A 24641-nucleotide genomic window follows, 5' to 3' on the forward strand; every position below is an offset into this window, starting at 1 on the left:
CCAGAGAATTCCTTTTAATCTTCTGACCTCTCTGGATAGCAGTCACTTATGTGGCACACATACATATATGCAGACAACACACTCATTCACATAAAATCAGATAAAAATTAAAATAATAAAATAATAAATAATAAAAAATAAAAATTTAATAAAATATTTTGGCACTACTCTAAACACAATTGTGGCTCTTAGTTCTATCACTGGCTTACATTAAGGCATCACACATGAGCTAAATATTATATATTTGTTCTTGTCAAAATTTGCAGAACACATCTACAAAACAGGGGTTAATTCCTCATTTAAAGTAAAGAAGAAGAGTTAAGTAGTTGCAGTCACTTGCCCAGGGACACACTCAACTTATGTGACTGAATAAAAATCCATGTGTTTCCATGCTTTTTCTTCATATTTCTACTGATGTTGCAGGAGAATGTATTTTGAAGAGAAATTTGAGTCTAACTTGACAAGGTGGTGTTGGATTGCTGTGAACACCTGGTCAATACAATCAATTTAGCTATTTTCAGTTCAGTTCTACACTTACCAAATAGCTTCTTCATATGTGAATTCATGTAAGAGAATACCAGAAACAGAACTTGAACGGAATTGCTGTCAATGTTTCATTGAATTCTGAACCCAGTAAAAGTGATTAGACATATACACAAAGGCCTCACTATGAAGCATGCTGTGACAAGTCTGATAAAATACAGATGAACAAAAGCTCATTGCAGAAATAGAGGAGAAATAGAAAACTGTATATGGATGACCAGGAAGATGGAGAATTTGAGTAAATAATCCAAGGAGGGTAACTATAATTTCTATATTATGTCCACTTGTCTTGGCTGATAAATGTCAAGATATCTGACCAAAATATTGCACTGTGTGTCTCAGAATATATGAGGAAAAGAGGGAACCAGACTCAATAGATAAGTTAGTGAATTCCTGGAAGGAATAGGTTTCTGGAACCATGGATTCTTTTTTTTTTTTTTTTTTTTTTTAGAACAACAACAACAACAAAGAAAATAAAAAACAGAGAAAGAACAAATTACTTGCCATTCATGTTGAATGTTCTATTATCTTCTTCCCTAGAACACACATATTCTGAGTCTCAATATTTTGAACTAAGGCTATATCAGACTGTTCTTTCTCTAGATATTGAGTTTAGCTTCCATGTTCATACAAGCAAATTTAGATTTTCCTCTCTTTCTCTTCCCTTTTGCTCCCACTACATTATGTTCTGAATGTCCTTAGAATATTGACATATACAATATATTTTTCAAATTTAAGAGATAGCATAATTTTATTTCATTTAAAAAAATACAGACCTGTATTCAAATAGATATACTGTGCTACCATGACAGGATTAAGGCTTGTCTGAGACCTTAACTCTCTTTTTTTTTTTTTTTTTTTTTTTTTTTTTTTTTTTTGCCTAATGATAGTGTTTGTGATGGTAAAACACAGTTGCATTTTTCAAGACACTCTTTGAGGAATAAGATAAACAGTCCATTAGGACTGAAATTTAAAAGAAGGTTATTCAATTCTCGTTAAATACCTGAAGATGGAAAGTCAGCATTTGATTCCAGTATCAAACTAAGCTAATATACATAAGCATAGAATGATGCAAAAAACCTTTTATAGAATGGACGGTAACTGAGCGTGGGCTCAACTGAAGAGGGGATAAGAATCCAGATTCCATCATGTTTACTGTTTAAGAACTATCTGAATAGGAATAGGCTACATGGGCCTGATAGAAGACAGCACAGTGAGACTGAGTCCTCAAGCCATGTACTGGAGGCAGCTAGCCACACTTGATGGCATGGCAAGTCCTAGAAATTATTGAGTTATGATCAAGAAGCTGATGAGTGAAATAGAGTTATTCTCCTTTTTATAATAAATAAAATGATAGCCTTCATGCTATCTCAGAACTCTTAGAGGAGGCATCCCTCAAATTGTAGGCATAGTTAAAGACAATTTAAAAATGACTATAATACCACAGGAAATATACATAACAACTGATGAAAGGAGCATCTTGAAATCCAAAAATTTCTGCTCAGCAAAGGAATAGGGTGATCCAGATAAGAGCCAGCTCACAGAGTAAGAGAACATCATTTCCAGCAAAACATATGACAGAGGATTGCTGTCTACCATATGCTAGACAAGATTTAAAAAAGATTTAAAAATTAAACACCAAGAAAATAACTTAACTTTTGAAGTTGAATGGACTCTGGAACTGAACAGAACAATCTCATGAGAATAAATATAAATGGATAGAAAACATTTAAAAAGAAGTCCCACGCCCTTTGCATTACCCTTGTCAGAATGGGTATATTCACAATACAGATGATAACAATTGGCAAGGATGTAAGGCAATGGGAATCCTTATACATTATTGATGAAAAAGTAAACTATAGTAGCCCATCTAGAAATTAGTCTGAAGGTTCCCCCAAAAGCTAGAAACAAATCTACCATATTATCTAACTATGCCACACATGGTAATATATTTAAAGTTTTGATATTAGAATATAGAATATTATTTACAGTAATATTATTCTATTATTTACAATGTATAGTAGGCAGGAAATAAGTAAGCCATCTAGTTATTCATCAGCTTACAAATGAAAAAAAAAGTCTAATTATATACAATGGAGTATTACTCAAGGGTAGACAAAAATAGATAATTAATTTTTATGATTTAACTGAAAACAAAGGACATACTAGGCAAGCTAGTCCAGGTTCCAAATGACAAACATGACATGTTATCTCTCAGGAGTGTCTTGGCTTTAAATATTTTGTTTTGTGTATTTAACATGTAGGAATATGGTAGTTAGAATTTAGAAACAGGCCATTGCCAGAAATTTGGTAATTTAGTAAGGTAAGATACTAGGATACAGCTGAAATGAAAGTATATTTGGGGAATACAGTTGGCCAGTAGTAGAGTGATAGAAATAGGGAAACGAGGAACCAGAGAATTCTCAACAAAAATAAAAAGTGCATGTTGTGATTTAAAAGTATAGAGTAAGATAGGATAGTAAACATATGTGACATAAAAGGACGGGAGAAAATCCTTGGTTTTGAAGATTTAAGAGATGGTGGGAACAGGAATATGATGTGGGGTGAATATGGGTATGTGTGAACCAAAGCTTATAAGTAGCCTTATGAAATACCATTCTTTACAATATCTTCATATATATGAGTATGAACAGAAGTACATCAGATTATTGAAAAGTGGTGTTCCCAGAAGGCATGCTAGGCATGGGTTACTTCCCTACAAATAATTTGTCAGTGAGGTTCCTGGCAGTGCCCTTGTTTTACTACCATAATGAGATGACAAAAAGCTATTGCTACAGACAAGACACTATTGCTAAAGACAAGGCACATATTGTTATGGTACTATACAAGTTGGTTCTGACTAGGAAGCTTCCTTCCAGCTGGCTAGCTCTTTTTATTGCTGAAAGGTGCTATTCGGGGTACTTAGTGAGAGCAAGAGGAGACAACAATTTGTCCTTTCCAGTGCTGAGATCTGCATATAACAAATGGATCTATTAGGAAAAATATGTCCATTGATTCAATAGGTAAGGATGATTATGGGAATAATCAATTGTGTCTCTTGTTTAGATTAGAGGTCTGGTCCACAGGAGGGACTTCATATATGGTACTGTAACTATAGTCAAGTCCATAGCTAATAAAATCATAGGGCAAACTTATTGATATTTGTTTGCTAAATTTTCCTTTCATTTAACCATCTTCTAAGTATTTATGGTTATATTCATAGGCTCATATAGTCTTTTTCCTTGGCTAGAGAAGTTTATTATTGCAGTGGATAATGGTTCATGAAAAGACATTTTTTTCGAAGTTCTGAGAATAAGCAAATGTAAGTGCTTAGCTCTAGATAATGGGGCATTTACATTAACCCTACCTTATGAGGCTCAGAGAATACACTGTAAAATGGGGTGGAAAGATATAAGGCCAGTAAGATTGGGAGATAGGGAGGTGAGCAGTGAAATAATGTTCTATAGACATGAAATGTCTATTGCATACATAACATTGCAACAGCTATGATTACCTACACAAGGAAAGGCAGGTACAAACAAGAAACATTGAATTTGTGTATATTATTTTCAAACGATAATTAAGAAGTAAATTAATTTCAAGACAGAAAAAAAAACAGGAAAAAGGTAGTGTCATCCAAATGTAAACTTTCTATTTTAGGCAAATTAAACTTTAGTTGATGAGTGAGCAGATAGAAAAGAAAATGTGACAGTAATAATGACAGAAAACTTTAATGCCATGGTTTCCCAAAATGGCCTAAACTGTGTATTTTGAATTACATAATTGCCATAGTTCATTATGGTATAGAAATTATTATTTTTATTTTAATGAGAAAGCTGTAGTTCTAGAGATTTTAATATAATCTCTGAAGCCATGAAGATGTTATGAGAACAAAAAGATATTTGACGTTGTTCTAATTTCAATACCCATTGTTTTATCTACTTCATAACACTAAGTTAAAAAAGAAACCTAGATCTGAAAAAAAAAGTCTATTTTAACTACTTTCAGTTATAAAAATATGAAAAGCGTTAGACAGTGAGAGAGAGAGTGATATGCTCAGTCAGTTTTCAATGACTTTAGAGCTGCCATAATAGTAGTTGTTTAACTAACAGTGAGCAATATCTTCTGAACAGTTCACATTCTTGCAATTTTATATTTGATCATCAGTTCATTTATTCCACAGGACCTATGAGTGTCTTAAGTAGTAGAAAACCATTTGTCAAGCTGTGGATGAAATCAGAGATGATAATGATACCTTACCTCCCCATATAGGAGTAGCCAGTCTTCCATTATCAGAAAGAACTTACAATTCTGATTTTATGTTAAGTTTATTTTCCCGTTCAAAGACTTCTCTATTGCTAATTATCACACACACACACACACACACACACATACATACATATATATATATATATATATATATATATATATTACATATAATGTATAGTATATATGTATACACCCACATATATTTACTATTGTTACTGCCTTGAGTAGCCAGTTGACAATACGCACACTAAGAGACAAGAGATCTATTTTGGCTCAATTTGAGGGTGACTGTAGTCCATTTTGGTGGGTAAAGCCTAACAGTAAGTCCAGAATAGCAGAACATTGGGAGAGTATGACAGATAGTTTATCATATAACAGTAGAAGAAGAAGCAGAGAGATAGAACTCCTTCAGGCATCTGGCTTTTATACTTTTAAATTTCTGTCTCATATTATTATAGTTTTACCTTTCACCCTATGGAATGGTGCCACCACATTAAAGATGGGCCTCCTCTCCTCAGTTAAGTCTTCGGCCACCAGCAAATCCCTAAAAGACATTCCTGAAAGTGTAACTCATCTATTCCCTAAGATTTTTCTTCATCCATCCATCATGGCAGGAAATTGAAACTCACCATTATACGCATTTCATTTATGCAAGTAGAAGACAATAGACCTAGAAGAATGACAGAGAACTAGGACATGCTTAAAAGACCAAGACCAGACTGAACCAGATATACTAGATAGGCTTAAAATAGACATGAAGTTATCTTCATTGTTGCTAAGAGGATAATAAAGCTATCTGCGAATCAAATGGAGTTACTAGTTCATTATCAACAATTATTTAAAGGGCACCAATTGAATACTGTTTCTTATACTATATCTGAATTTTACACATTGCTATGGTCTGTAGAATCTTCCTGCTCCAACAAATACCAATGTATTCCTATTTCCTTGTACTAAGGTCAAATCTAAGTGGACCAAGGAACTCCACATAAAATCAGAGACAGTGAAACTTATAGAGGAGAAAGTGGGGAAAAGCCTCGAAGATATGGGCACAGGGGAAAAAATTCTGAATAGAACAGCAATGGCTTGAGCTGTAAGAACAAGAATCAAAAATGAGACCTCATAAAATTGCAAAGCTTCTGTAAGGCAAAAGACACCATCAATAAGACAAAAAGGCTACCAACAGATTGGGAAAGGGTCTCTACCTATCCTAAATCAGATAGGGGACTAATATCCAATATATATAAAGAACTCAAGAAGATGGACTCCAGAAAATCAAATAACCCCATTAAAATATGGGGCTCAGAGCTAAACAAAGAATTCTCACCTGAGGAATACCGAATGGCTGAGAAAAAATTCAGCATCCTTAATCATCAGGAAAATGCAAATCAAAACAACCCTGAGATTCCACCTCACACCAGTCAGAATGGCTAAGATCAAAAATTCAGGTGACAGCAGATGCTGGCAAGGATGTGGAGAAAGAAGAACACTCCTCCACTGTTGGTGGGATTGCAAGCTTGTACAACCACTCTGGAAATCAGTTTGGCGGTTTCTCAGAAAATTGTACATGGTACTAATGGAGGATCCTGAAATACCTCTCCTGGGCATATATCCAGAAGATGTTCAAGATGTCCCAACTGGTAAGAAGGACACATGCTCCATTATGTTCATAACAGCCTTATTTATAATAGCCAGAAGCTGGAAAGAACCCAGATGCCCCTCAACAGAGGAATGGATACAGAAAATGTGGTACATTTACACAATGGAGTACTACTCAGCTATTAAAAAGAATGAATTTATGGAATTCCTAGGCAAATGGATGGACCTGGAGGGCATCATCCTGAGTGAGGTAACCCAATCACAAAAGAACTCACATGATATGTACTCACTGATAAGTGGATATTAGCCCAGAAACTTAGAATACCCAAGATACAAGATACAATTTGTAAAACACATGAAACTCAAGAATACTGAAGACCAAAGTGTGGACAACTTTGCCCCTTAGATTTGGGAACAAAACACCCATGGAAGGAGTTACAGAGACAAAGTTCGGAGCTGAAATGAAAGGATGGACCATCTAGAGACTGCCATACCCATGGATCCATCCTGTAATGAGCCTCCAAACGCTGACACCATTGCATACACTAGCAAGATTTTGTTGAAAGGAACCAGATATATCTGTCTCTTGTGAGACTATGCCGGGGCCTAGCAAACACAGAAGTGGATGCTCACAGTCAGCTATTGGATGGATCATAGGGCCCCCAGTGGAGGAGCTAGAGAAAGTACCCAAGGAGCTAAAGGGGTCTGCCACCCTATAGGTGGAACAACAATATGAACTAACCAGTACCCCCACAGAGCTCGTGTCTCTAGCTGTATATGTATCAAAAGATGGCCTAGTTGGCCATCATTGGAAAGAGAAGCCCATTGGTTTTGCAAACTTTATATGCCTCACTATAGGGGAATGCCAGGGCCAACAAGTGGGAGTGGGTGGGTAGGGGGTTGGGTGGAAGGGTATGGGGGACTTTTGGGATAGCATTGGAAATGTAAATGAAGAAAATATCTTATTGAAAATAGTATTAGAAGATAGAGATATTTGAAGTCTGTGTAGATATGATGGTATACTTCTCATGAATGGATTGGCATCCTTCAAATGGGCTCAAGAGACAGGAGAGAAGTACAGAGGGTCAAGAGAATGAATAAAAATATGTATCAGTGTGAGGTGAGGAACGTGGTGGGGGACCACTAAAAAGTCATAGACACAAGGGATTCAAGAGGCTCCCAGGACCAAATGGGGATGACATCAACCTAAATACCCAAAAGACGGGAGATAAAACCTGAAGAGATCCCCCCAGTAGATAGTCATGGCCCCCAGTTGAGTTAAGGGGCCACTCAGCCATTTCAAAAATTTTAACCCAGAATTTTTTCTGTCTAAAGGAAATCCAGGGACAATAATTGGACCAGAGGGTGAAGAAAAGGTCATTCAGAGACCATCCCACCTTGAGATTTATCCCATCCATAGACATCAAACTCTAGCTCTATTGCTGATGCCAAGAACTGCTTTCAAAGAGGAGCCCAGTAAAACTCTTCTCTGAGAGGCTATGCTAGCACCTGACTAAGAAAGATGCAGACACTCACAGCCAACCAATGAATTGAGCCCAGGGACCCTAATGGAAGAAACAGGGAAGGATTGAAGGGACTGAAGGGGATTGCAACCCCAAAGGAAGTACAACAATATCAACTAAATGGACTCCTCAGAGATCCCAGGGACTACACCACCAACCAAGGGGTATACATGGGTAGGCCCATGGCTCATGCTACATGTGTAGCAGAAGATTGCCTTATTTGTCATCAATGGGAGTGGAGGCTTGCTGTCCCAGCAAAACGGGGTGCTAGAGAGGTGAGGTGGGAGTAGTGGGTGGATGGGGGATTACCCTCATAGAGGCAAATGGGAGGTGGAGGGGAAGGGGTTTCAGACAGGATACTAGGAAAGTGGACAATTTGAAATGTAAATACATAAAATAATCAAAAAAGGGGGGGCAGGGTTTGATCTTTTACCATGTAGGGGTGCATCATGGAGGCACCAACCACTGGGACAAAGCATCCATTAAATCAGATATCATGGACTTCCTAGGTGCCATACTATGAGAAATAAGTTACTTTTGTTTATAGGATATCTAGTTTAGGACATTTTGTTATTGATGTTGTGAGGTATATATGGCAGCACTACTTCTTATAACACCTGGATAAATTACTTTTATCAACGAGTGGAAATACTCATGATGTAAAACTCGTATTCAAATCCAGATCTATTTACATTTTAGTGTTGACTTAGATAATTTAAGGAAATAAATAAGTCTGACCTTTTTCCATATGAACAAGAAATAAGAAAGAAAAATTGAACTAACTTAGGATAGAATTAGGGGAGACTTTCCATAGAAATAAGCATTTTGTCAGAGGGAAAATAACCAGTGTAGGGGAGGTAAAAGGCATTTAAGATAAACTGAACAAAGTTGACAAAATATCCTGTTAGAGAAGAGTATATAGGCAGATAATAGGTGAGAATACCATCATATCAACAGAGCGGCATGTAGACATGCTAGGCAGGAAGGCTTCACTGGGAATAACCTAAAATGTCAGATTGAAATCTTTGCATTTTTGGGGGTGTGATAAGCAAGGAGGAAATACAGTGGTTGAAGCAGATGGGTCCTCGTATTTTCAGGCTTTGGGGCTATAAAAGGAAGCACAGTGTAAAAATTGACAGACACAAAAATCTCAGAAATCTGCTGATCTTTTTTTTTTTCTATTTTCAAGACTGACATATGGAGGAGCAAATTCATCACACACAAAATGCATTAGTGAAAATATCATCGTTGTCTGTTCAAACGATTAGGGCAAAGAAGGAAGGAGATATTTATAGTTTGCGATCGCACTATAGAGTAGCTTGGAAATAGTTTTGTTTTCTGATATCACAACTTCTTAAAGCTACAGCAGTTTCCCCATTACCCCCCTTGAACATGATGCTGTAACATCATTCAAAATATGACAAATAAACTGATCTTTTCTCCTGTTATCACAGCAGGAAGGCACCAGAGCCTACAACGTGGTCTTAGAAAAGCTTATTAGGTGAAGTGATTTATTGAAGTGGTAACTATGGCAATAACATGACAAAATTAAAATATATAAACGATAATATAAGAGGTAATTGTTCAGATTTTAAAGAGATGCTGCAATCTTTTGGAGCTATTGAAATATAATCAAAGACAACACTATGTAGTGTGTTTTCTTGTGAAGAAGTTTCCCCTATGAATAGCTATCACCTCACATTTGTACTTACTGTTCCTAATAGAAATAAATGTATCTATTATGTCCTAGGAGATCAGGTGCTTATCAAGTGATTTCCATTTGAAAATAATTGGCAAAGTAAAAAATAACTTACGAACACTTGCTTATTAAGGACAAATTTTAATTGTTTAAAAACTGCTCAGATTAGAATATTCATTTGTAGAAATTTGTTTTAAATTCTCTCTCTTAGAGCAGTGGTAGAGCATGCCTTTAATCCCAGCACTTGGGAGGCAGAGGCAGGCAGATTTTTGAGTTTGAGCCCAGCCTATTCTCCAGAGTAAGTTTCAGGACAGCCTGGGCTACACAGAAAAACTGAAATAAATAGATAAATAAATAAATAAATTCTCTCTCTCTCTCTCTCTCTCTCTCTCTCTCTCTCTCTCTCTCTCTCTGTGTGTGTGTGTGTGTGTGTGTGTGTGTGTGTGTGTGTGTATGTGTGTGTGTGTACATGAGGATGGGTGCTCACCCAGTCTAGAAGGTGGAAATGGAGCTTGGAGCTTTAGTTAAATGAGGTTGTGCTCTGACTGAAGTGATTGGAAATGAACTGAAGTTCTCTCAAGGGGAGCAGACATTCTTACCCTCTTAGCCATCTCTTTAAACCTAGGAATAAAACAAGTCAACTTCCATATTAGTAAGAAGCATACAAGGAAGAGAAAACATTGCCATTAGTGTTTAATGTTATAAGGGTAACCTATCCTACAAGTATAGAAAAATATGTAATATGGAAATAAAAATTTATTTATCAAACACTCATCATACTTAATTTTCAAGAAGAAAACAGAGAAGGGGAAGGGGGAAAGGGAGACAAAGGGAGAGGGAAAGATGGAGAGAGGAAGAGAGAATATGGTATATAGTAGATATACTATATATAGTATGTAGTATAGATTACATACATATATATGTAATTAATTTGCCATGATTAAAACATCTACTTTACCTAAGTAAAGTGAATATTAAGAATATAGAGCTGGCTTAGAAGAGATTCTTACCCTTGTTGTCTGTAGGCATATATTTTCACCACCTACTTTAGTTAGGGTTCAACATCCACTCTAGCCCACCACCCACCAGAGGGAGTGGAAAACAAAAGTTATTAGGATACGGGGGAGGGGCAAGAATTGGACATATTTAGAAAATAGTTCTTTGGGACAATTCCAGTCTGTGATATTCTTAGTCCAGTCCAACACCAAACACAAATCAGCAGCTGCAGTCCAGTCCAGTTGGTAGACACCAAACACAAACCAGCAAGGGCAGTTAAATTTAGGAGAAACCAGGAGGTTCATCTATTGACCGAGTCTGCAGAAGTGGCAAGAAGCCACAGGAACCTCAGGAGAAGTTCCTTGGTGTATTTCTCTTTTTGAAGTCACCATAAGCAGAGCTCAGCAATGTAATGTAAGGCAAATGAATACATGCATGCCATCCACAAAGACCTGTGAGGTGGAACAAGGTGAACCAAAGAGCTCCCACTATCTGTAGGGTCATATTTATATCCTTTCTAAACATCATGCATCATTTCATGTGTTTGATACATAGCAAAAACATCCTTTCACCTGTGTGTGCTTCAGCAAAACATTCTCTCACATATCTGCTTTAGTAAAACATCCTTGACCCATCTGCCCCAGCAAAACATCATTATAACCTGAGTCTCCAAAGAAACAAGATTTACACTTTAGTTGTCCTGCCCAGGGTGCTGTCATTTTCTGATTTTATGTTGACAATAAGGACATCATGTGTTGTGTTTGCCATATGTCAAGCACTATGCTAAGAGCCTTGCTACTCCTATTAATTTGAAGAAGTTCTCAGGGTCCTTTGGTCATCAAACTCTAAAGTTATTTATTCATTGATATTTCTGTAAGATTGCAACTAAACCAGACTTTTCAAAATTTAAAGACTCTTCCTTTAACCAACTCATCCCGTATTTCTGTCCCATTGAATATTGAATTTCTTATGTTCCCTTTCAAGGTAACAAGTGACCTGAGGCTAACCAAACTTTAAGAAATTTGTATATAATGTTTACACTTGGATATTGAAAATGCATATTAGAGCATTAAAAGCTATAAAAACATAATGCAATCAAGAGACCAGTTTTATTTTAGTTTCCTGTAAGATTTTCCGAAGCATCTGAACACAGGAACCTTTTTATTCTCTGTGCAGCATCACATAAATTACACATTTGGAAAATTACACCCATTTTCTTTCTTGTATCCACAATAATGAGCTTTTTGGGGGCTCTTGTCTTCTACTTTTGCACCTGCACAATAATCCTTCTTTGTCTCCATTCCTCCTTCTTCTTGCAAGTATTATCAATCAGTTCTATGAGGAAGCCCTCCCTCGTATGAGGAAGCAATTGTATCTATGAAGGAATCGTCTTCCTGAGTGACAGCCAGTTTTCATAACTCTTCCTTTTCATATCCTGGACTTGGATCACCAGAAGGAACATGAAGGTGTTGGTAGGGCATGGTCAACACCATTAGGCCTCCCCAAAAACTTGTCATCTTGATGCTGAGTTGGAATAACATCTTCTAGGCTCATGCAACCTTGGTTTCTCTCTCTTAATGCTATTTTCAGCTCTGAACGCTATGGTCTGATACAAAGAAGTCCATAGAATAAAAGCAAGGCACATAGATTTCAGACTACCAAATGCAGATTCCAACTTAAAGTCTACTGTTCCATATAAATTCTCTACTTGGAAAGATCAGTTCCTTTATTTAATGAGAAAGTATTGTAATTTCAATTTTGAAACACTTGATGTTTTCCTTTGTGAGCTTTGACTATATAGAGTCAAGCAACTGCTTTCACTTTTCTTACCCTGTTAATATTCTGCTACAGCCTAAAAGAGTGCTTTATTCTTTTTCTATATTAACTGAAAGAACATTGAAAAGAGAAATGCATAAAATTGAACATTACCAGGTTAGTTTTCTATTTGTTCAAATTTACTGCTATGTATGTGAAATCACCTTACTAAAATTCAGTGTTTAACCAATGTTAACTTCCCTCACAAAATAAAATTTTTATTGATGAAAGTATTACTATAAAATCATATTTTCATTTATTATTTATTTATTTAGGGTTTGTATATGTGCCACACTGTGTGTGGCAGTTAGAGGACAGCGTGCAGGACACTGTTTTTTCTTTCATCTGGGGTACTAGGGATTCTGCACAGATTCCTGGGCATGGTAATTACAGCCTACATCCATGGAGCTATCTCTTCAGCTCATGCAACACCATTTGCTAAGATCTTTTGTGGAAATTTATGATTGATTTGGCCTTATCAAAAAGCTAGCCAGTCAACCTGATATGAACAGTAGATTTTGCTGACAGGACCCTGATATAGCTGTCTCCTGTGAGGCTATTCCAGTGCCTGACAAATACAGAAGTGGATGTTCACAGTCATCTATTGGATGGAACGCAGGGTCCCCAATGCATGAACTAGAGAAAGTACCCAGGGAGCAGGAGGGGTCTGCAAGTCTATAGGAGGTACAACAATATGGACTAACCAGTACACCCCCCACCCAGAGCGCGTGTGTCTAGCTGTATTTATAGCAGAGGATGTCATAGTCAGACATCAATGGGCGGAGAGGCCCTTGGTCTTGTGAAGATTCTATGCCCTAGTATAGGGGAATGCCATAACCAGGAAGTGGGAGTGGGTGGTTCGGTGAGCAGGGGAAGGGGGAAGGATATAGGGGATTTTCAGATAGGAAACTAGGAAAGGGGATATTATTTGAAATGTAAATGAAGAAAATATCTAATTAAAAAAGAATTTATAAGCAAATATCTCAAAACCCAGTTACTTATCTGTAAAGTGTGAAGAGTATAGCACTACCATATAAAATTACCTTATGTATTTCATAAAAACACAAAGAACTATCTAGTAGTACTAATTATAATATCTATGTTTATTGAACATTTCAACAATAGCACTTGACAAGGATAATCAGTAGATTCGGAAACAAAGAGTTTACAATCACTGGTCAAGATTAATGTGGGAAAAAAATCTATGGGGTGGTTGTAGAAGCTGATAAAATTTCCAAGCGTTGATTTTAGTTCTGCCCTGTGGGCATGTATTCTGCCAGATTGAAGAGTAACTGCTGCCCTGCAAACAGAAGCAGAGGACATATGCCAAGCTTCCTGGGTTCATGCCACCCGGTTACCAAACTCAAAGTCCCATAGCCAGGCTGCTCATTCCTACTGAGTTTGGCAGATGAACAAAGATGTATGAGTTAGCCAAGGCATAGAATTAGAGTTTAAATCTTGGAACTAAATAAAAGGTATCATGTCACTCTTCCCTCTTCAATTAAGCTATGTGCTTTTGTAATGTGAAGTTTGTCTCCAATACCAGAGTCCTTTCCTGTGGGTAGAGACATGGTTGATATCCCCGTTAGTTCAGTGGTTCTCAATCTATGGACTGGAACACCCTGTGAGGGTGGTAGGAGCCTTTCACAGGGGTTTCCTACGAGCATCAGAAAACACAGATGTTCATATTATGATTCATCACAGTAGAAAAATTACAAGTAGCAATAAAGATAATTTTATGCTTGTGGGTCATTACAACATGAGAAACTGAACTGAATGGTTGAGAAGCCTTGCATTAGATGGATGGGCTATTACAGCTATATTTTAATCTTTTTACCTTTATGCTAAGCCCACTAATAACTCTGCTTTCTTTTTTATGGTAATCAATAATATTCAGTCACATTTATATTAGTGGCCCTGGATTATAGAATCCTATATTGTGTCCACAATTATTCTACTACCATGTTTTCCAATTTTCAAACATCTCAACTCATGTTAGTATCCAAAGGAACTGAGAGTCACTTCACTACTAAAGAATTTTTGTTCTTTAAAATATATATATATAACAAAAGAGTCAGAGGCACAGATATATAATGACTCAGAAGAAGAGAAAATGCTTGGCATACATAAGACCCAGGATCCCTTTACCACAGAAAAAATATACTAATGATGAACAAATAAATAAAAAAATGTCTATTCTGATGCTTGGAACAACTGCTATGAGTTAGCTCAGTTCAGTCACATTCCCTACAAACTTTATTTTCTCCACACCCAACTTTTATTAGCATTATTAAGATGTATTTATCATATCTAATAATGAGCATTCCTTTAAAACATTCATTTAAGGGATGTGCAGGGAAGAGCTTGCAAGTGGGTAGAAGGCATAAAGAAGGGAGAAGACAGGGAGGTGAATGCAATCAAACTACATTATGTATGCACACAAAATACTGTTAAAGAAAAATAAATCACTGAAAACCACGTCAATTAGCTTAGTGTAGTCACAGGTTGATGTATCACATTTAGGATACTTTTATTACCTAAGAAATGATGTCTTATTGGTAGCCACTCCTTATCCTTCCCTCCACTAACATTATTGAAGGTGTGATGCAGTTTATCAAAAAGCTTTGGTGTATGAATATGATCTGAAGTTTTTTTTCTGAAGTGTAGACCTGAGGGAATTGTTCCATATCCCAAGGGCTCAAACTGCACATGTGTACAGTGGTATGGCAGAGCCCCTAAGCTCTACATTTCCATTGTACAGAGGTCAATTTTAAAGCAAGAGATTGGGTGGAGGTATACAGCTATTATTAGTAAAGTAAATTGCTGTTTGAGACATCAGACCCTGGGACCTTGGCTCACCTCCCTGACTGTTTCTGGGTAATTTCCTAGTGTCAGTTTATTCACCTACCCTATGAAGCAGAAAATAACTACTTCACATAGAAAACATAATAATATGAGGATAAAACATAGCATGCAAAGGAGCTGGCTGTAGCTAATTCTACCCCACTCCCAGTGCCCATCCTACTTCAGAGACTAAATTCATAGAAGACTGGTAAAGAAAATTGCTATGCAACTAACATGAGATGACTGTGCTATGTCTCATTTCTTTCTTTGAACTTAATCTCACCTCTTCTCATAATATCCTCATTGTGAACATCCTGCTCAATCCACAAAAAAATTCAAAACACTCATTTCGATGAACTAGTTGCAGCTGCAAACCCACCAGCAGGAGCAGGTACTATATATGCCCAGTGTTGATTAGCATCACTGCAACTCATTATTCTGATCAGCCAGAAGCAATTTACAATCATCTTTAAGCAAGTGCGCATCATTTTCATAATTGACTTGCAGGAGCTTTGACACAACAACTTGTAGCTGTCAATCACTGTCAAAAGATAAGAGTAGGAGGAGGCCTTCTGGAGAGGAAAGCCAAGATATAGTTCCAGTTCACAGAGACAGTGGCTTGAATGTGGAGTCATATAAATATATATCTTACTCCCTTTCATCATCTCTGTCCCTTGTCAAAGGACCCTCCCATAAAGGAGACTAGGATAAGAGACAAGGTGGAACTTAATGATGCTGTAGCCTGACTGAAGGAAGCATGATGTGAGAGTGTCAAGCCTGAGACACAATGAAGACTTTTATCTGATTATTTTTAATCTTTCTGTACTTCCCTTCTCTTGCTAATTAAGGTTAGAAATAACTTGGCTAATAATTTTCTTCTTTCTCACAAAGAAATGTACAGTCTGCATGACCCCAGAGATAATATGTAGCTTCTAGGTAGGTAAAAAGGTAGTACATAAATCTACAGAAACAAACATCTGCAACAAAAAGAGTTAGAATTTATAAGTTGTGTATTTAATATATTTATTTATCACCATCAGTGGAACCTATGATACATAATAAGGCAAATTAGCTGAAAAATATTTCCTAGATATGTTTGGGGCGTTGTTTGGGGCTAGGTCTGTGTAGAGAATGCACAATACGTACCCAATCCCTAAGAAAGACACAGTATGCCAGGATCATGTATTTTACAGGTATCTGTAGAATAGTTAAACTAGAATATGCAGAATTCACTGAGCTGTGTGGATCAGACATTTCTCTGTTTATCCTATGCTGTGAATAGTGAATGCTCCTTTATTTTCCATAGAGCAAAGTTGCTGGTTATATTTGTAGTCTCACAGCGTGGCAGGCAATATAAAATGATAACATGTAGGATGAAAGTTCTATGCAGACAGCAGACATCATTCTTCGTTTTTGTCATTTACTAAGGGACTAGTACAATAATTTACATTCCGATGTCCTTACTGTCCATGTGCAAATGTGAAGAATAAATAAAGTCAACTTTCTAAAATTGTGAGCACTGAATGCTTTTGCATAGATATCTCTGCTTTACAACTTTAACCACCATTTACCAAAAGGGAATGAAAACTCTTTTAAGCAATGTATATGTCTTAATATCTTGGAAGTGCAAAAACAAAAGCCCATTTTGTTCTGCTCTTCCTTTGAGGCAATGCTCAGTGTTTGATATGTGCATTCCATGTCCCTTTGTTGGTGATATGTCAAACATTGTACTACAGTTGTAGAGTTTCCTAAATGTTCTTTCTTGAATTCCAAGTGATATGTGTGTCTGTATGTCTGTGCACACAGACAGTTAAATGAAGATCACATCAAATACTGAAAATGTCAAGCCTCTAAAGTGTCACTTAAGTACTGGAAAAGTTAGACTTATTTAAAGAAGTAATGATTTTTCCTTTTTAGTTATCTCTTTTCTGTTGATCTGAGAGTTATGTAGGTGTGTAAATTCAGGTTCTGCACTTAAGGCCTTTATTCTTTCCATTCCCCTTGTCTCCTGCTGCTGGAAATATACCTAATGCATCCTTTGAGAGCATTAATTCACAGTTCCTCTAAATCAACTCCACATTTTAATCACCTGCTAGTGTTAAGTATCTTCTTTCATCCCTTATGTCTCTATATATCACCTATAGGTGCACACGTTTCACTGTGTTATAATTATCCTGGAATTATGAATGTGAGTCATTTATTTTTCATGTATATAATAATAAACCTATCTATGTTTTCACATACATCTATCTATCACAGTTGTTTTCTCTGGCCTTTATTATATGAATTTTCTTTGTATACCCCGTAATTTTCTCTTTGTGTTTAAACTTATTAGCCTTTAAAATTATGCAGGTTTCATCTTAAATCGTATTTTTTCCATTTTTTTTTTTACTTTCAGAGTGTGTGTTCATGTGTGTGTGTGTGTGTGTGTGTGTGTGTCTGTGGGTTGTAATGTGCATTGTGTGTCTGTGTGTGTCTGTGTGTGTGTCTGTGTGTTGTAATGTGCATGGGTGGACATGTGGGACTGTGATAGGCAGCCTATTTTGGTTGAATGGGGCTTGCTCCAATGACCCAATAAACAAATCTACAAGGGACAGAAAGGTGAGTCACATTCCCAGAATCAGGTGCCTGTCCATAACTCTGTGACTATCATGATGTCAAGCAATGTCCCAAGCTTCTGGCATTCATGCTAGACTCCACCCCCACAGTTACCTGACTATAGCCAGGTATGCTCCTCCCCACAGTTACCTGGCAGCAGCCTGATAGCCCAGCTCACTATAAGAGGGACTGCTTGGCCCCTCCTTGCTCTCTTATGCTTTCACCTTTCTTACTCTCTAGCCCTCCTTCTCTCTCTTTCCTTTCCCCCCCTTTTTCTACGTGGCCATGGCCGGTCTCTCTCTCTCTCTCTTTCTACCTTCTCTCCTTTCTCCCTGCCTTTCTACAACAAAGCTGTAAAACCATAGACTGTCTCTGATCATGAAGGCCCACCATGCTTGAGCGATGGGATAGGCTTTCTCCTAAGGAGCTATGTCTAACCTCCAGCCAGAAGGCCATCCTGTGTTGGAGCCACAGACCTGACCAAGGACTCTCACCCTCTTGGAATCCCTCCAGCACCCCCTCTCCCCTGCCCTCTCCACCCTTCATTCCTGGGGCTGAGTGTCACCCCGGGCCCCTATTCTGTTCTCAGCTTCTCTGCCATATTTAGCGTGGGATGCAAGAGGCTAAGAACCTGGTACCTACCCAGGCATGGTGGTGAACGCCTTTAATCCCAGCACTTGGGAGGCAGAGGCAGGCAGATTTCTGAGTTCGAGCCCAGCCTGGTCTACAGAGTGAGTTCCAGGACAGACAGGGCTACACAGAAAAACCCTGTCTTGAAAAACCAAAAAACCATGGGCCGTGTGGGATCAGTGGCTTCCCACCAGCCAGACACACACCTGGGGCTGCGTGGAAAGTATGCACGTTCCTCCCGCGTCTGCCTGCCCAGAGCACTGGAACTCTGGTAGGACTCCGGTTCTCTCCCACTTCCCTCTTTCCCCCACACCCAAGGCCCCATATGGGCATGCTGATGTCACAGCTTGCATATGGAGGTCAGAGACATGTTTTATCTTTATTGGGGGGTCTATGGACTGAAATTTGGTTCCAAAGAAATCACCTTCATCTGCTGAGCTATATTTCTGGCCCCATACTAACATTCTTCATCTAGTTCTCATCTCTACTTTCAATGTCCAAAATAACGAACTGTTTCTATATTTATAATCAGTTGTCCAACATTTACATTCTTTTATTGTTCCCCCCATCATAGTATCAATGACCTCATAACAATATATAGAATTAACCATTTTCTTCTCAACTTGTTCAACAGCCTTGTACATTGATCAGTGTTGAGAGCTTTCAGTTCTGCTTTTATCATGGTCTTCTGCATCTACCTTGTAGGAGTTTCCTTTTGCCAGAGCCAGCAGGACAGAATCCTTTACTAGTGTTGACTGTGAGGCTTGTTTGTATTATATATACATATTATATCATATTATATATAGAGAGAGAATTCAAATATATATGTATATATGTATGTGTGTATATGTTTCATGTTTCGTGTTTCATGTTTCTCTCTCTGGATTTTTCTCCCTGCCAAGGTTATCGAGGAATGTCCTTTCGGTCAAGGTTAATGACTCCATGACAATCAGAGAGAAAGCACAAGTTTGGGAGTCAAGAGTGTGCCTAATGTCTTAGCAAAATGGAAATGATTCCCTTTTCATCTGTGTCTGTTGTCCAGAATTATTTCAAATTTGAGAAGACCAAACGATATTATGGAGCTTCTGTGCATCTCAGCGAAAAAGACATGCATGTTAAAATTGAATTCATTTTAAGAAAATGTTTACATAGAAGTAAGACAGGCAGATGGAAGCCATTAGGACAATGCAAGGTGGTTGTTTTTGGTTGTGGTGTGTGGAACTTTCTCCTACTCCATATTTTTTGCCTACAAACCCATCCACAAGTAAAGATATTTCCCTAAATTTTCATACTGGTCTAGCCTGGGTCTTACATTTAGAAACAGAATACTACATAAGTGATTTTGTAAATGCTCTAAGTTTAGCCTTTCAGGTATCCCTGGGGATCATCTTTTGCTGTTGTGGAATGCAATTTCAAATGCTCAAATTGAGAAAGCCAGTCAGGCCTTACTAAAAGACTCAGAGCTATGTTGTGTCTGAAACAAAAGTGAATGATAAGGCTGGCATGCAAGGTGGCATGCATGGGATAAAATGGTTGCCATGCCAATAACCTACAGAAATCCCAATCTGCCTAACTCCTGCCTCATTGAACTTCTAACCTCTTTTTCCAGCTTTGGTTCATTCCATGCTACCAAGTGCTCTCTTTCTTAACAAACAAAATCAGCTTCTACCACTATGCATATATAGCTGTTTAATTTCTTGCTACAGATCACTAAAAAACTTGGAAATCTGCCTATCATATCACATTAGCCTATAATATTGTGGAAATAAACTGACACAGTTTCCGGCCTCTTCCTTGTGCCAGTAATCATTAGTATGGTGAGTTCATGCATGTCTAGCTGTCCCATGAACTGCCAGTGCCCTACCATGGGAGCTCCTGAAACCCTCCAGCCACTGGCCAGCTAACCTGAAGAACTGAAAGAATGACAAATTATTGTTATGTTAAGCATCATATTTATAGGAGCATTCATAGAACAAAAGCTTATTCAAATGGGTTATGTAACTATACATTTCATAAATGACACAAATAAGGCCAGGAAATATTTAGTTGCACCTCCTGTGACTTAGCTAGGATTTGAACAGAGTTCTGGGTTATTCTAAATGCTATGCTTGAAGGGAAAGTGGCACACTGCCTCAGGGAATCTGTTTTTTCTTTTCTAAATTAAACAATTCAGATATCAACCACATTGTCCAAAATCTTTTACTTTCCACAGTAAACATCCCAGTTTCAAAAAAATGTAGTGGAACAGACTTCCTGGACAAACACAGCATGTAGTTCTATTTGTAGATCTAAACTAAACTATATAGCCACCAGTGCCTGTGTTGCTTGTGCCATCCCTAACTTCCAGGTGGCATCTGACCACAGTAGAATCAATATGAGCTCCTCAAACCCTGGCCTGTGGGTTGAATTTTGGACCTAACCCATTTCTGCATGACACATGAGCTAAAATTAGATTTAACTGTTTTAAATATATGAAAAGAAAAATCAAAAAAAAGGATATTATTTTGCAACATGTGAAAATTTCATTATCCATAAAAATTGTTCATTAGGTCACAGTTAAAATCATTTGTTTACATGATGCCTGTAGCAGTTTTGTCACTGCAATGATTGCTGTTAAGTTGTGACATCGAGAACTGATGTCCCATCATGCTCTTCTACCTAGAAGTATCTACTGGGCTTTTGCTGCTTTTGCTAAAATTACTGCAATCTTCCTCACTCAGGAAGCCTACTTTTGTTTCATTCTTAACTTTAAATAAGTGATTAAATATCACTATGGATTATAATGACCCTCGTTTGAATAATATTCATCACGTGAGCCATCTTTATCCACTTCCTTGAAAGCCACAAGTCTTTCATTTCTTATCTTTGGAACCAAAATGGATATTACAACATAAATTTTATTTGTGGAACTTCAGACAATGTCTCATGTCTTTAAATATCTTCCTGTATTTTATTCTTTCCTTTATCATGCACACTCTTTCCCCAGGTTGCTCTTATATATAAGTTTATGATCCATAATGTAAATCTCTTATAAAATGATTAAAATAACTGGAGATTTGGAAAGAATAATATAATATAGCACTGAGGATCTTCCATTAGTTTAAATGCCCATTCCATAATATTCAAATTAATACTACCCAGGTCTTTTTTTTTTTTTTTTACCAATTTTGTAAGATTATTATACACAGCCCATTCAGTATAAGCATATTATGTTCCTACTTTCTCCTGAGAACCATTAGAATGTTTGGCTTGATATTTTAGTAAGCAAGCATTCATGTAAGAGATAAGTGATCACACACTGCTGTGACTGCTTTAAATATGAAGTCTTCAAGATGACTCCAAGAATATCATAGTGTATCTGTCATTTTTTTTTTTGCTAAAATCTCTTTTTCTCCTTTAACATTGCCTTTGATATGTCTATGAAAAGGAAAGTAAGTGAAATTTTGTTTAACTAGCCTGTTCTTGGTAAGTCAATGCTGAGGCAGAATAGGCAGCTTTTCCTTCACACATGCCACTGAATCTGTAGTGTGTTCACAAATGACTTGACCTCACTGTCACAATGTGGATTCTAGGTATGTAGTTCTGGCTCAGAGGCTCGGGTTCCCTCTCATTGCTCTGAACTGAGACATTGCCTCCTCCTCTTCTCCACACCTCATTCAGAGTCAACATGGTGGGCTGCAGTCATAGGTCAGAGTCGGGTTGTTCTCTACCACATGCAAGACCCTAAGCTCAACTCCATGTCAACATGTCAAAAACACTTTAAGATAAGTTAGCCGTATTAGCTTCTGTTAATGATCATCTCTGTTCTAAAGTGGAATGTTGTTTTGTAGATACTCATTAAAAGAAAGACAGGTATTATTCTAGAGGCCATCGACTCTGGAGGAACAACAAACAGCTATACACAGCTCTACAATGTAAAAAGTGGGGTTCAACATTTGTTTTCACCCTGTACTACTTTAGTTTCCTAAGCTGGAAAAATAGAAATAATAGCTTGAAGTATGACTCTTAAGAAAGAAAATATAAGAATGCAATAGAATTTAACCCATGGAGAGTTATTACTGTGTTTATTAACAATACAATGAATAGAGCTATGCCTCAAGCAAACTAACCTGACAGCACAGGGCAATTAGTTTTAAATGGTATAATACTGGGCACCCTTACTTAAAATGTACATACTACTAATTAGAAACTGTGTCTGAATTTGGGGACACAAAGTTCAATCAGTTAGCTTTTAAAGATTTTATTCACAGAAATATCCACAGGAAACTGTCTCTCGTAAATTCCCATACATTGGATCTCTTAATATATTGGGAAATATGCCAACAAAGCAGTAGATGCAATGTGGAGACAAAGATAATTTTGGTAGTATGTAATGTGGTAAAGGTAACAATATAAGACATTGACTATATAAAAAAAAAGTATCAATAGTATTCTGAGGTCTCAAGCCTCAGTGTATGGTCCCCTAAATGGAACTGAAAAATGCAAATGAACCAGGTGAGGGAGGGACAGTACTGAGTTTACTTCTATTCATATTAAACTGAAAATATGTTGGCTCCTCTCTGTAGAGAATTCAGAGTCATTTTGTGATGGAATCACCCTGGGTAGTAATATATATAATTGAAGTTCATTCATAGAATTCATGGAATGATAATATACACTTTTTGGTTATTCTGCAACAATATAATTTGTATTATATGTGTGTGTATCCACTGAGCATTAGCAGAAATACAGAGAGGCTGCATGTTTATGTTTTGTGTTTACCCTACATCAGCAGTTTAAAAATTACTACCCTGCATCGACACTATTAATGACAGTCTGAATTTGGAAGGCTTGATAAGTTGTTTACAAGGAAGTTCAGAAGGAGAAATCAGCGAGTGTTTGCTGAATACTGTGAAAACATTTTTCTCAGGATGTGTTGCTGGAAATGGCAATTAGTCAATGTAGGAAAACTGGTGTGTCTTTACACATTAAATCATGCTAAAACAAACAGCCAGGCCAATTCAGCTTAGCTTCTCTGATGAATAAATGCAATTATGTTGAAATACAAAACTGTCTTTCACAACTCCTATTTGTTACCCATGAATTCTCATTACCGTTCTTAGGAAGAACCAGAGAAGAAGCCTCTGTTTGCATTTTTACAGAAAAATATAGTGAGGAACAGGGAGATGAAGGGCTTACAGAACCAAAGACAAACAGGTTGAAAAGTGGTCCGAAAAGTTGGCCTAGCTGCCTTCTGAAAGCTGTGTGCTCTACTTGAGGACTTTATGCTTCCTTTCCGGTTTCTCAAGACAATCCTTAGCATTAGCTCTCACTTTGCCAATGAGATGGTACAGTAAAACATAATTCAAGTATTTCCATCATGATCATTTATGTGTTGCTTCTCCATCTAAAAAAAAAATTTCCCTTCCATAACAACTGTCACATTCTATTAAGGAAACTATTCCAGTTTAGGTAAACTGAGTTTCTCCTGGATTCATCAAAGAGAAGGGTTAACTCCCCTGAACTAGTTATGTATTGGGGTACTTATAAAATTTAACTTAAGGATAGAGATGCTATTCAAATTTCCCTCAGTCACAAAGAACTTAACTTGTAGAGTCTGTGTCACTGCAGCCTTACTCTCACCTATTAGCTGGGTCCCCGAAATTTGGTAGCCAGTCAGGTACATTTAACTGATAAACAGTAACCAATATGATAAGTAAGGTCAAATCTTGGTGAGGCTGCTGGTTCAGGGCTTGGCAAATAAATACTGGTCACTATGTGACGAAATTTTACTCTCCCATTTGCAACAAAAACATTTTTAACGGTTAAAGAAAATCACTTCAAAGCATGTGCAATCTATGGAAGCTGGGGTATTATGTTCTCATCTATAATGTTCTTACTTAAGAACCATCTAATCAAGTTACAAAAATACCAAAGCAAAAAAAAAAAAAAACAAAAACAAAACAAAACAAAACAAAACAAAAAAAAACAAAAAAAACCTCCTAATACTTAAATAAATCTTCAAATTATTTTTGGTGGGATACTCTATTAATCATGGTTTTCTACAGAAAAAAAATGCCTTAATGAGTATTATGGTATGAAAATAGAAATGATTATATTAGTTTGGTACAACAAATACTGAAGAA

General features: G+C 37.1%; 1 long non-coding RNA gene across 1 annotated transcript in view; it reads right to left on the reverse strand.

Moving 5' to 3' along the window:
• The window catches only part of LOC147002936 (uncharacterized), an 802987-nt gene that overhangs the window by 249293 nt on the left and 529053 nt on the right, over nucleotides 1–24641 (reverse strand). The window lies entirely within an intron of this gene.

The sequence above is a fragment of the Mus caroli genome, unplaced genomic scaffold (assembly GCF_978045245.1).
Source record: "Mus caroli unplaced genomic scaffold, Mus_caroli_1 scaffold_8, whole genome shotgun sequence".
In the NCBI taxonomy this organism is placed as follows: domain Eukaryota; kingdom Metazoa; phylum Chordata; class Mammalia; order Rodentia; family Muridae; genus Mus; species Mus caroli.